Source organism: Globicephala melas, chromosome 10 (genome assembly GCF_963455315.2).
Source record: "Globicephala melas chromosome 10, mGloMel1.2, whole genome shotgun sequence".
NCBI lineage: Eukaryota > Metazoa > Chordata > Mammalia > Artiodactyla > Delphinidae > Globicephala > Globicephala melas.
The window spans coordinates 15,393,104-15,405,236 of NC_083323.1; positions in this window are offsets into that span (position 1 = coordinate 15,393,104).

The window sequence follows — 12,133 nt, forward strand, 5'->3', positions numbered from 1 at the left end:
TTTGTTATTGTAGGTCTTTCCTTCTCTTGTGTTTTTTGCCTAGAGAAGTTCCTTTAGTATTTGTTGTAGAGCTGGTTTGGTGGTGCTGAATGCTCTTAGCTTTTGCTCGTCTGTAAAGGTTTTAATTTCTCCATCGAATCTGAATGAGATCCTTGCTGGGTAGAGTAATCTTAGTTGTAGGTTCTTCCCTTTCATCACTTTAAATATGTCCTGCTACTCCCATCTGGCTTGCAGAGTTTCTGCTGAAAGATCAGCTGTTAACCTTATGGGGATTCCCTTGTATGTTATTTGTTGTTTTTCCCTAGCTGCTTTTAATATTTTTTCTTTGTATTTAATTTTTGATAGTTTGATTAATATGTGTCTTGGCGTGTTTCTCCTTGGATTTATCCTGTGTGGGACTCTCTGTGCTTCCTGGACTTGATTAACTATTTCCTTTCCCATATTAGGGAAATTTTCAACTATAATCTCTTCAGATATTTTCTCAGTCCCGTTTTCTTTCACTTCTTCTTCTGACACCCCTATAGTTCAAATGTTGGTGAGTTTAATGTTGTCCCAGAGGTCTCTGAGACTGTCCTCAGTTCTTCTCATTCTTTTTTCTTTATTCACTCTGCAGTAGTTATTTCCACTGTTTTATCTTCCAGGTCACTTATCCGTTCTTCTGCCTCAGTTATTCTGCTATTGATTCCCTCTAGAGAATTTTTAATTTCATTTATTGTGTTGTTCATCATTGTTTGTTTGCTCTTTAGTTCTTCTAGGTCCTTGTTAAAGGTTTCATGTATTTTCTGCATTTTATTTCCAAGATTTTGGATCATCTTTACTATCATTGCTCTGAATTCTTTTTCAGAGGTAAACTGCCTATTTCCTCATCATTTGTTTGGTCTGGTGGGTTTTTACCTTGCTCCATCTGCTGTGTGTTTGTCTTCTCATTTTGCTTAACTTACTATGTTTGGGGTCTCCTTTTTGCAGGCTGCAGGTTCGTAGTTCCCGTTGTGTTTGGTGTCTGCCCCAGTGGCTAAGGTTGGTTCAGTGGGTTGTGTAGGCTTCCTGGTGCAGGGAACTGGTGCCTGTGTTCTGGTGGATGAGTCCGGATCTTGTCTTTCTGGTGGGCAAGACCATGTCTGGTGGTGTGTTTTGGGGTGTGTGTAACCTTATTATGTTTTTAGGCATCCTCTCTGATAATGGGTGGGGTTGTGTTCCTGTCTTGCTAGTTGTTTGGCATAGGGTGTCCAGCACTATAGCTTCCTGGTTATTGAGTGGAGCTGGGACATAACATTGAGATGGAGATCTCTGGGAGAGCTTTCTTTTTTTTTTTTTTTTTTGCGGTACACGGGCCTCTCACTGTTGCGGCCTCTCCCATTGCGGAGCACAGGCTCCGGACGCACAGGCTCAGCGGCCATGGTTCACGGGCCCAGCCGCTCCGCGGCATGTGGGATCCTCCCGGACCGGGGCACGAACCCGTGTCCTCTGCATCGGCAGGCAGACTCTCAACCACTGCACCACCAGGGAAGCCCTCTGGGAGAGCTTTTGCCGTTTGATATTACGTGGAGCCAGGAGGTCTCCAGTGGACCAATGTCCTGAACTCGGCTCTCCCACCTCAGAGGCACAGGCCTGACAGCTGGCCGGAGCACCAAGACCCTGTCAGCCACATGGCTCAGAAGAAAAGGGAGATAAAAATAGATACATAAATAAATAAATAAAATAAAATAAAGTTATTAAAATAATTATTAAAAATAAAAAAAAGTGTAATAAAAAGAAATAAAGAAAGAAGAGAGCAACCAAACCAAGAAAGAAATTCTCCAATGATAACAAGCGCTAAAAACATACTAAAAAAAAATGAGGGGGACAGACAGAACCCTAGGACAAAATGGTAAAAGCAAAGCTATACAGACAAAATCACACAAAGAAGCATCCACATACACACTCACAAAAAGAGAAAAAGGAAAAAATACATATATATCTATATATAAAAAAAGAAAGAGGAAGAGAGCAACCATATCAATAAACAAATCTACCAATGATAATAAACTCTAAATACTAAACTAAGATAAACATAAAACCAGGAACAAATTAGATGCAGAAAGCAAACCCCAAGTCTACAGTTGCTCCCAAAGTCCACCGCCTCAGTTTTGGGATGATTCGTTGTCTATTCAGGTATTCCACAGATGCAGGGTACATCAAGTTGATTGTGGAGATTTAATCCGATGCTCCTGAGGCAGCTGGGAGAAATTTCCCTTTCTCTTCTTTTTTCGCACAGCTCCCGGGGGTTCAGCTTTGGATTTGGCCCCGCCTCTGCTTGTAGGTCACCTGAGGGCGTCTGTTCCCCGCCCAGACAGGACGGGGTTAAAGTAGCAGCTGCTTAGGGGGCTCTGGCTCACTCAGGCCGGGGGGAGGGAGGAGTGCGGATGTGGTGTGAGCCTGCGGCGGCAGAGGCCAGCATGATGTGGCAACAGCCTGAGGCGTGCCATGTGTTCTCCCAGGGACGTTGTCCCTGGATCACGGGATCCTGGCAGTGGCGGGCTGCACAGTTTCCCAGGAGGGGAGGTGTGGATAGCGACCTGTGCTTGCACACAGGCTTCTTGGTGACTGCAGCAGCAGCCTCAGCGTTTCATACCCGTCTCTGGTGTCCACGCTTATAGCCATGGCTCACACCCGTCTCTGGAGCTCATTTAGGCGGTGCTCTGAATCCCCTCTCCTTGCGCACCCCGAAACAATGGTCTCTTGCCTCTTAGGCAGGTGCAGACTTTTTCCCGGACTCCCTGCCGGCTAGCTGTGGCACACTAGCCCCCTTCAGGCTGTGTTCACGCAGCTGACCCCAGTCCTCTCCCTGGGATCTGACCTCCGAAGCCCGAGCCTCAGCTGCCAGCCCCAACCCGTCCTGGCGGGTGAGTGGAGAAGCTTCTCAGGCAGGTGTGGGCTGGTCAGCACTGATCCTCTGTGCGGGAATCTCTCTGCTTTTCCCTCTGCACCCCTGTTGCTGCACTCTCCTCCATGGCTCTGAAGCTTCCCCCCTGCCACCCCCTGTCTCCACCAGTGAAGGGGCTTCCTAGTGTGTGGAAACTTTTCCTCCTTCACAGCTCCCTCCCAGAGGTGCAGGTCCCGTCCCTATTCTTTTGTCTCTGTTTTTCCTTTTTTCTTTTGCCCTATCTAGGTACGTGGGGAGTTTCTTGCCTTTTGGGAAGTCTGAGGTCTTCTGCCAGCGTTCAATAGGTGTTCTGTAGGAGTTGTTCTACATGTAGATGTATTTCTAATGTATTTGTGGGGAGGAGGTTGATCTCCATGTCTTACTCCTCTGCCATCTTGAAGGTCTCTCTCCCAAACCGCCATCTTGACTCCTCCCCTCATTCCACAGTTTTTTGATCATTGTATTTTTTTTCATTTGTCTGTAGGTATTTTTTGATTTCCTTTTTTATTTCTTCAGTGATCCATTGGCTGTTTAGTAGCATATTGTTTTGCTTCCATATGTTTGTATTTTTTACAGTTTTTTTCTTGTAGTTGATTTCTAGTTTCCTAGTGTTGTGGTCAGAAAAGATGCCTGATATGATTTCAATTTTCTTAAATTTACCAAGGCTTGTTTTGTTGCCTAGCATGTGATCTGTCCTGGAGAATATTCCCTGTGCACTTGGAAAGAATGTGTATTCTGCTGCTTTCAGATGGAATGCTCTCTATATATCAATTAAGTTCTTCTGGTATAATTTCTCATTTAAGGCAAGTGTTTTCTTATTGATTTTCTGTCTGGATGATCTGTCCATTGATGTACTTGGGGTGTTAAAATCCCCTACTATTATTGTGTTACTGTCGATTTCTCCCTTTATGTCCGTTAATATTTGCCTTATGTATTTAGGTGCTTCTGTGTTGGGTACATATATATTTACAGTTGCTATATCTTTTTCTTGAATTGATCGCTTGATCATTGTGTAGTGTCTTCATCTCTTGTAACAGCCTTTATTTTAAAGTCTATTTTGTCTGATATAAGTATTGCTACTCTGGTTTTCCATTGATTTCCATTTACATGGAATACCTTCTTCCATCCCCTCACTTTCCATCTGTGTATGTCTTTAGATCTGAAGCGAGTCTCTGGTAGGCAGCATATATATGGGTCTGATGAAAGAAATTGAAGATGACACAAATAGATGGAAAGATATACCATGTTCTTGGATTGGAAGGATTAATATTGTTAAAATGACCACACTAACCAAGGCAATCTACAGATTCAGTGCAGTCCCTATCAAAATACCAATGGCATTTTTCAGAGAATTAGAACAAATAATTTTTAAATTTGTATGGAAACACAAAAGACCCCTAAAAGCCAAAACAATCTTGAGAAAGAAGAACAGAGCTGGAGGAATCATGCTCCCTCACCTCAGACTATACTACAAAGGTACAGTAATCAAAACAGTATGGTACTGGCACAAAAAGAGACACATAGATCAATGGAATAGAACAGAGAGCCCAGAAATAAACCCAAACATTTATGGTCAATTAATCTATGACAAAGGAGGCATATTCAATGGAGAAAAGACAGTCTCTCCAATATGTGGTGCTGGGAAACCTGGACAAGTAAAAAAATGAGATTAGAACTTTCTCTAACACCATATAAAAAATAAACTTAAAATGGATTCAAGACCAAAATGTAAGACCAGAAACCATAAAACTCTTAGGGGAAAACATAGGCAGAACACTCTTTGACATACATCACAGCAAGATTTTTTTGGATCTGTTTCCTAAAGCAAAATAAATAAAGGCAAAAATAATTAGGTCCAATGGGACCTAATTAAAGTTAAAACTTTTGCACAGCAAAGGAAACCATCAACACAAGGAAAAGGCAACCTATTGAATGAGAGAAAATATTTGCAATGATGACTGATAAGGGGTTAATATCCAGCATATATGAACAGCTCATACAACTCAACATCAAAAAACAGCCCAATTGGAAAATGGGCAGGAAACCTGAATAGACATTTTTTCATAGAGGACATGGTGGTCAATAGACACATAAAAAGATGCTCAATGTCACTAATCATCAGAGAACTGCAAATCAAAATCACAATTAGATATCACCTCACATCTGTCAGAATGGCTATCATCAAAAAGAACCTAAATAACAAATGTTGGCAAGAATGTGGAGAAAAGGGAACCCTCGTATACTCTTGGTGGGAATGTAAATTTGTGCAGCCACTGTGGAAAACAGTATGGACGTTTCTCAAAAAGCTGAAAATAGAACTACCATATGACCCAGCAATTCCACTCATGGGTATATATCTGAAAGAAAAAAACACTAATTTGAAAAGATACATGTACCCCCATGTTCATAGCAGCATTATTAACAATTGCCAAGTTATGTAAGCAACCTACGTGTCCATCAACAGATGAATGGGTAAAGGAAATGTTCTGTATATACACAATGGAATACTACTTAGCCATAAAAAAGAATGAAAGTTTTCCATTTACATCAATATGAATGGACTTGGAGGGCATTATGTTAGTGAAATAAGTCAGACAGAGAAAGGCAAACACAAATATTTGATATCACTTATATGTGGAATCTACAAAATAGAACAAACTAGTGAGTGTATCAAAAAAGAAGCAGACTCACAGATACAGAAAACAAACTAGTGGTTACCAGTGGGGAGAGGGAAGTGAGGAGGGGCAAGATAAGGGTAGAGAATTAAAATAAGTTAAAAGGTTAAATTGTACAGCAAGTACTATATATAAAATAAATAAGCTACAATGTATCAAATAATCTACAAGGATATATTGTACAGCACAGGAAATATTTTATAATTATAAATGGAGTATAGCCTTTAAAAATTGTGAATCACTATATTGTACACCTGTAACATATAATATTGTACATCAACTATACTTCAATTAAAAAAAAAGACTACATTCCTTGGGGAGGTTGTAACTACAGTTAGGTTCAGTATTAGGTCTTGGTTTGCTGACATGGGGCTTAGCACAAGTGACTCCATTTTGGGCCTGTTGTCTCCTTTTTAAGAAGGCTGGATTATCCACTTCTGAGACCTAGCTGTCTATGTGGTACAAATAACTAGACATGGAATCCAAAGACCTGAGCTCATGTCCTGGTTTTGCCCCATACCAGCTCTGTTAACATACCTCTCTGAGCCACAGAGCCCCTGTCTGTGAACCAAGGGTGGTAGTGGAAACACCACACAGTGTTGCTGAGAGCAGCAAATGAGATCATGTGTAGGATGTGACTCTGGCAGACAATAGATGGCCCATGACAATGTTTGATGAAACCAATTCTGAACCAGGAAGTGGAGTCCCAGGATATAATATCTGGGCTGCAAGGATAGCTAGACAGTTTTCTAAGACATTCAGACTCAAAGCTAGAAATGAATTGGTGTCAAGGGATGCTGAGAAAGCCTCCCTAAATGAGATACACAAAGAAGAGGCATATGGGTTCATGGAGCTGAGTACACTGCGCTTCCCTTGATGGGTAGATGGTATCACGTAGGGTCTGCCTATCTTGAGCCCAGCTTGACTGCTAACTAGTTAAGTGACCTAATCTTTTGGCCTCCATTTCCCATCTGTAAGTTAGGAATAATAACACTGGCTATGCCTTCAGGTTGTTGTGAGGACTTGAATGAGGTTAATTGTATTGATACAAAGCCCTTAGTGTCATAGAGTAAGTACTTATTTCATCTAGTTCTTATTATTCCTGAAACCTCAGAGGTGAGAAAAAGAGGCTGGTTGATGATGGCCTCCCTTCCCTCCCTTTCTTTCATCCTGTCTGGCTGGCAAATACATGGAAGAGAGCAATTATTTAGCACTGGTTTCTTCAGAATTGACTGTAAATCATTTTTTTAGTGTTGTATAGTAACATAAAACATAATTTGGGGGTCATACAGAGAGGCATGAAATTCTTGCTCTGCTAATTCCAGCTTTGTGACTTTGGACAAGTTACTTGTCTTTCTGAGCCTCAATTTTTAAAAGGCATAGGAATCCTTCCTTGTTGATGTGAGTATTGAATGAGATAATGTATGTAATGTTTACATCTGTTCTCTCCTGAGAATCCGTCTACCTTGTGTTTTGCACTGGAGAAAGCAAGAGTGTACAAATAATAGGATATCAGTATAGGAGGATGATGAAAATATAAAAGAGGATCTCTAGGATTTAACTCTGGAAAATTTTCCAGGGGAGAGAAGCTACTGCTAAGTACTTACAACACTGTCCTGAGTTTTACCTTCACCGTTCTCACAATTTGGGTCCTACTGTTACCACTTTGCTTGATCATGATGATGATGATGAAAGCAAGCTGAGATATCCCAATTTATAACAAGAAATACGTATTTGGTCTTCATCCAGTTCCTGGCCCAGAGCTCCTAAAACCCTTGGAATTGCCTAAGGGATGAGAGCCAAAATGGTGTCTTTTTTTACGTTAATGAGGTGACTTTTGGAAAACACCTAAGGATGGGGGCTGGTTGCTGGAGGAGTCAACCAGGTGATTAGAGGGTTGGAATTTAGTCTCACTCCCTGACCTCTGGGTAGGGAGTCAGGTTGAATCAATCACGAATAGCCAATGATGTAATCAATCACGCCTGTGTCATGAGGCCTCCATAAAAACCCGAAACGACAGGGTTGAGAGCTTCTAGGTTGGTGAATATATGGAGGTTCGGGGAGAGTGCTGTGTTCCGAGAGTATAAGTTCAGGGCCCTTTCTCCATATCCGGCCCTGTGCATCTCTTCCATCTGGCTGTTTCTGAGTTATATATCCTTTTCTAAGAAACTGGTGATCTGGTAAGTAAAATATTTCTCTGAGCTGTATGAGCCTCTCTAGCAAATTAATCTAAACCCAAGGAGGGGGTCGTGGGAACCTCCAATCTATAGGCGGTTGGTCAGAAGCACAGGTGACAACCTGGACTTGCAATTGGTCTCTGAAGGTGGAGGAAGACAATCTTGTAGGACTGAGCCCTTAACCTATAGGGTCTCCTGATAGATGGTGTCAGACTTGAGTTGAATTGTAGGGCACCTAGCTGGTGTCAGAGAATTGCTTATTTTGGGGGAACCCCCCCACAACCTGGTGTCAAAAGTTGTTGAGTGTAGTGGTGGTATGAGAGGAAAGGGGGAACCCAGGAGGAGGGCTGGGGTTTTCCTACTCACTAGCATTTTTGGTGCAAGCTGGGAAAAAACTCCCTTCCCTTGGTTCCCCCCAAATACAGCCAAGACTGGCGAGAATGTAAGGTTTTAGGGTTTTTTTAATTAAAAATAAGGGTAAACAAAGTGGAAACACACAAAGGAAGTGCAAGAAGCCTGATGCTCTATGATTTCAGTTTTCTGACCCTTCCATTGTTGGCTTGCTCCCTGATATATTTCACACAATATTTGTAATATTTATACTCTGGGTTCCATACCAATATGTCATCAATTTTTCTAAGTAACCTAAGTATACTTTAAAACAAAGTGTCCAGCTACCAAGCCTACTGCTATCAGTTAATTTCTATTTTACTTAGCTATATTGTTCAGCTCTAGACTTACTTATTTTGGGTTATTGTTTACTTAATCTGCTCTATCCTAATAATGGAGTTGATGTCTACAATTATAATTAATTATAGTTTTGTAGAAGTTTTCCTTGGCTCTCTGCTTTTCTGTTTGCTTTGGTCTCTGTTTTTCTTTTTAAATTGAAGTATAATTGATGTAAAATACTGTGTTAGTTTCAGGTGTACAGCAGAGTGATTCAGTACTTTTGCAGATTATATTGTTATAGGTTGTTATAAGATAATGCATATAATTTCCTATGCTATACAGTATGTCCTTACTGCTTATCTATTTTATATATAGTAGTTTGTATGTGTTAATCCCGTACCCCTAATTTGTCCCTCCCTACTTTTCTGTTTCCTTTGGTAACCACAAGTTTGTTTTTTCTGAGTCTGATTCTGTTTTGCATATACATTCATTTGTATTATTTTTTTTGATTCCATGTGTAAGTGATACCATGTAGTATTTCTCTGTCTGACTTATTCACTAAGCATAATATTCTTTAGGTCTATCCATGTTGCTGCAAATGGCAGTATTACATCCTTTCTTATGGCTGAGTAATATTCCATTGTGTGTGTGTGTATGTATACCACATTTTGATTAATCCAGTTGTCTGTTGATGGGCAGTTCCCATGTCTTGGTTATTTTAATTAGTGCTGCTAGGAACATTGGGGTACATGTATCTTTTCAAATTAATGTTTTCTTTTTTTCCAATAACTATCCAGGAGTGGAATTGCTGGCTTATGTAGTAGTTCTATTTTTATTTTTTTAAGGAACCTGCCTACTGTTTTCCATAGTGACTGAACCAATTTACATTTCTACCAACAGTGTAGAAGGGTTCCCTTTTCTCCACATCCTCACCAACATTTGTTATTTGTAGACTTTTTGATGATAGCCATTCTGACAGGTGTGAGGTGATAACTCATTGTGGTTTTGATTTACATTTCTCTAATAATTAGTGATGTTTGATCATCTTTTCATGTACCTGTTGGCCATTTGTATGTCTTCTTTGGAAAAATGTATATACAAGTCTTCTGTGCATTTTTAATTGGATTGTTCCTTTTTTTTGATATTGAGTTGTATGAGCTGTTTGTATATTTTAGATATTAACCTCTTGTTGGTTGCATCATTTGCAAATATTTTCTCCCATTCTCTAGATTGTCTTTTCATTTTGTTGAAGATTTCCTTTGCTATGCAAAAGCTTTTAAGTTTAATTAGGCCCCATTTGTTTATTTTTGCTTTTATTTCTTTTGCCTTAGGGGACTGATCCAAGAAAATATTGCTATGGTTTATTTCAAAGAGTTTTCCACCTATATTCTCTTCCAGGAGTTTTATGATTTCAGGTCTTACATTTAGGTCTTTAAACCATTTTGATTTTATTTCTGTATATGTGTGAGGGAATATTCTAATCTCATTGTTCTATATGTCCAGTTTTCCCAGCACCACTTGTTGGAGAGACTGTCTTTTCTCCATTGTAGTTCTTGCCTCCTTTGTCGTAGATTAATTGACTGTATGTATGTGGGTTTCTTTCTGATAAAAACTCTCATCAAAATGAGTATAGAGGAAACATATCTCAACACAATAAAAGCCATTTTATTAAACAGCCACGTAATACAAACCCACAGCCAACATAATACTCAACAGTGAAAAGCTGAAAGCCTTCCCACTAAATTCAGGAACAAGACAGTGATGTCCACTCTCATCACTTCTATTCAACCTAGTATTGGAAGGTTACAGCAATCAGACAAGAAAAAGAAATAAAAATATCCAAATTGGATGCAAAGAGGGAAAACTGTCACTATTTGCAAATGACGATGATACTCTATATAATGAGCCCTAAAGTCACCTCCCCAAAACTGTTAAACTAATAACAAATTCAGCAAGGTTTCAGGATTCAAGATTAATATACAGAAATGTGTTGGCTTTATATATGCTAATAATGAATGATCAAAAAGAGAAAGTAAAAAAAAATCCCATTTAAAATTGCATCAAAAAAATAACTAGGAATAAACTGAACCAAGGAGATTAAAGACATAGATGCTGAAAACTATAAAACATTGATGAAGGAAATTGAAGATGATTCAAAGAAATGGAAAGATATCCATGCTCTTGGATTGGAAGAATTAATATTACTAAAATGGTCATATTACCCAAAACAATCTACAGATTTAATGCAAACCCTGTCTGTCAAAATAACCACATCATTTTTCACAGAACTAGAAAAAATAATCCTAAAATTTATATGGAATCACAGAAGACCTCAAACTGCCAAAGCAATCCTGAGGAAAAAAGAACAAAACTGGAGGTATACCCTTCCCAGACTTCAGGCTATACTACAAAGCTGCCATAATCAAAACTGTGATATTGGTACAAAAACAGACACATAGGTTAATGGAACAGAATAGAGAGCCCAGGTCTCTCTTTTTCATTATGAGAGGGTTTCCTCAAACATCTATTGACCACTGACTGTGCCTTCATATTTAAGAATGAGACACTGAAAACCTCATTGCAGACTCTGTGTGGGCTTACTGTGTTTACCCTCCAAGGCCTTTGTGATCTGGCCTCACCGTATCTCTCTGACCTCATCTCCTACTGCTCTCCACATTTCTTCCTCCAGCTAAACTACACATTGTAGTTCCCAAGGTGAACTAATATCAAGATTGTTATCACTTTGGGTCCTTGGTACTTACTTGCTATTCCCTCTCTCTAGAAAGAATAACTCCTAGATGTTCACTCAGCTTATTTCTTCACTTCTTTCAGGCCTCTGCTCAAGTAACACTTTGTCAGAGAGGCCTTCCCCAATGACCTTCTATAAAACTTCTACCTGGGCCTAACTCTGCTTTAGTTTCCATTGGTATTATTGCCACCTGACATGGCATCAGGGATCATATGCTTTGTTAGGTTCACCAGTATACTGTATTTATTTATTGTCTATCTTTATCCAGAAGAATTAAAGCTCCATAAGGTCAGGATCTTTATTTTGTTCACTAATTTGTCTGTTGTACCTGAAGCAGGGCTGGGACACTAGCATGTATTCAGTGCATATCTCTTGAATGAATGAATGAATGAACGGTGGCCTCACTGAGCATGAATAGGCCGGTATCTGGCCATTGTGTTGGAAGATACCTAACTTTCATTCTCTTCAGATCCTTCTTCTGGGCCATTTTCCCTGCCAGAAGGGTCCTAGCTGCTAGTGTTCTTGGGATTGACTGGGGGAAGCAGATCTTTCACCTCATCCTTCTGTTTTCAGCAAGATATCCCAGTCATCTTCAGTGCTTGAGTCCTCATGTGCAGAGACCTTTGAAATAACTTCTTTGGAGGGAAATTCCTGGTTTATTCTGGTGAGGTAGAATAGGAATCACCTGGTTGTGTAGGGGCAGGTGACGGAGGGGAACCCGGTTGCCTGTTTTAAACCCCACCCACACCCTTATTCTTAGATGTACTAGGTATCTGATTCCTAAGCCATTATGGGGTTCTGTAGGGTATTTCACTGTGATGTGCTGGTAAATGTTTAATTGGCTCTCTGGTGGAAAAAGTCCTGATTGGTAGTGTTTGTTCATTCCCATGATGTAAATATTCCCACCATAGCTGAATTCAAGCTACCATCACAACCTCACTGAATACAGAGTTGGGAAGGG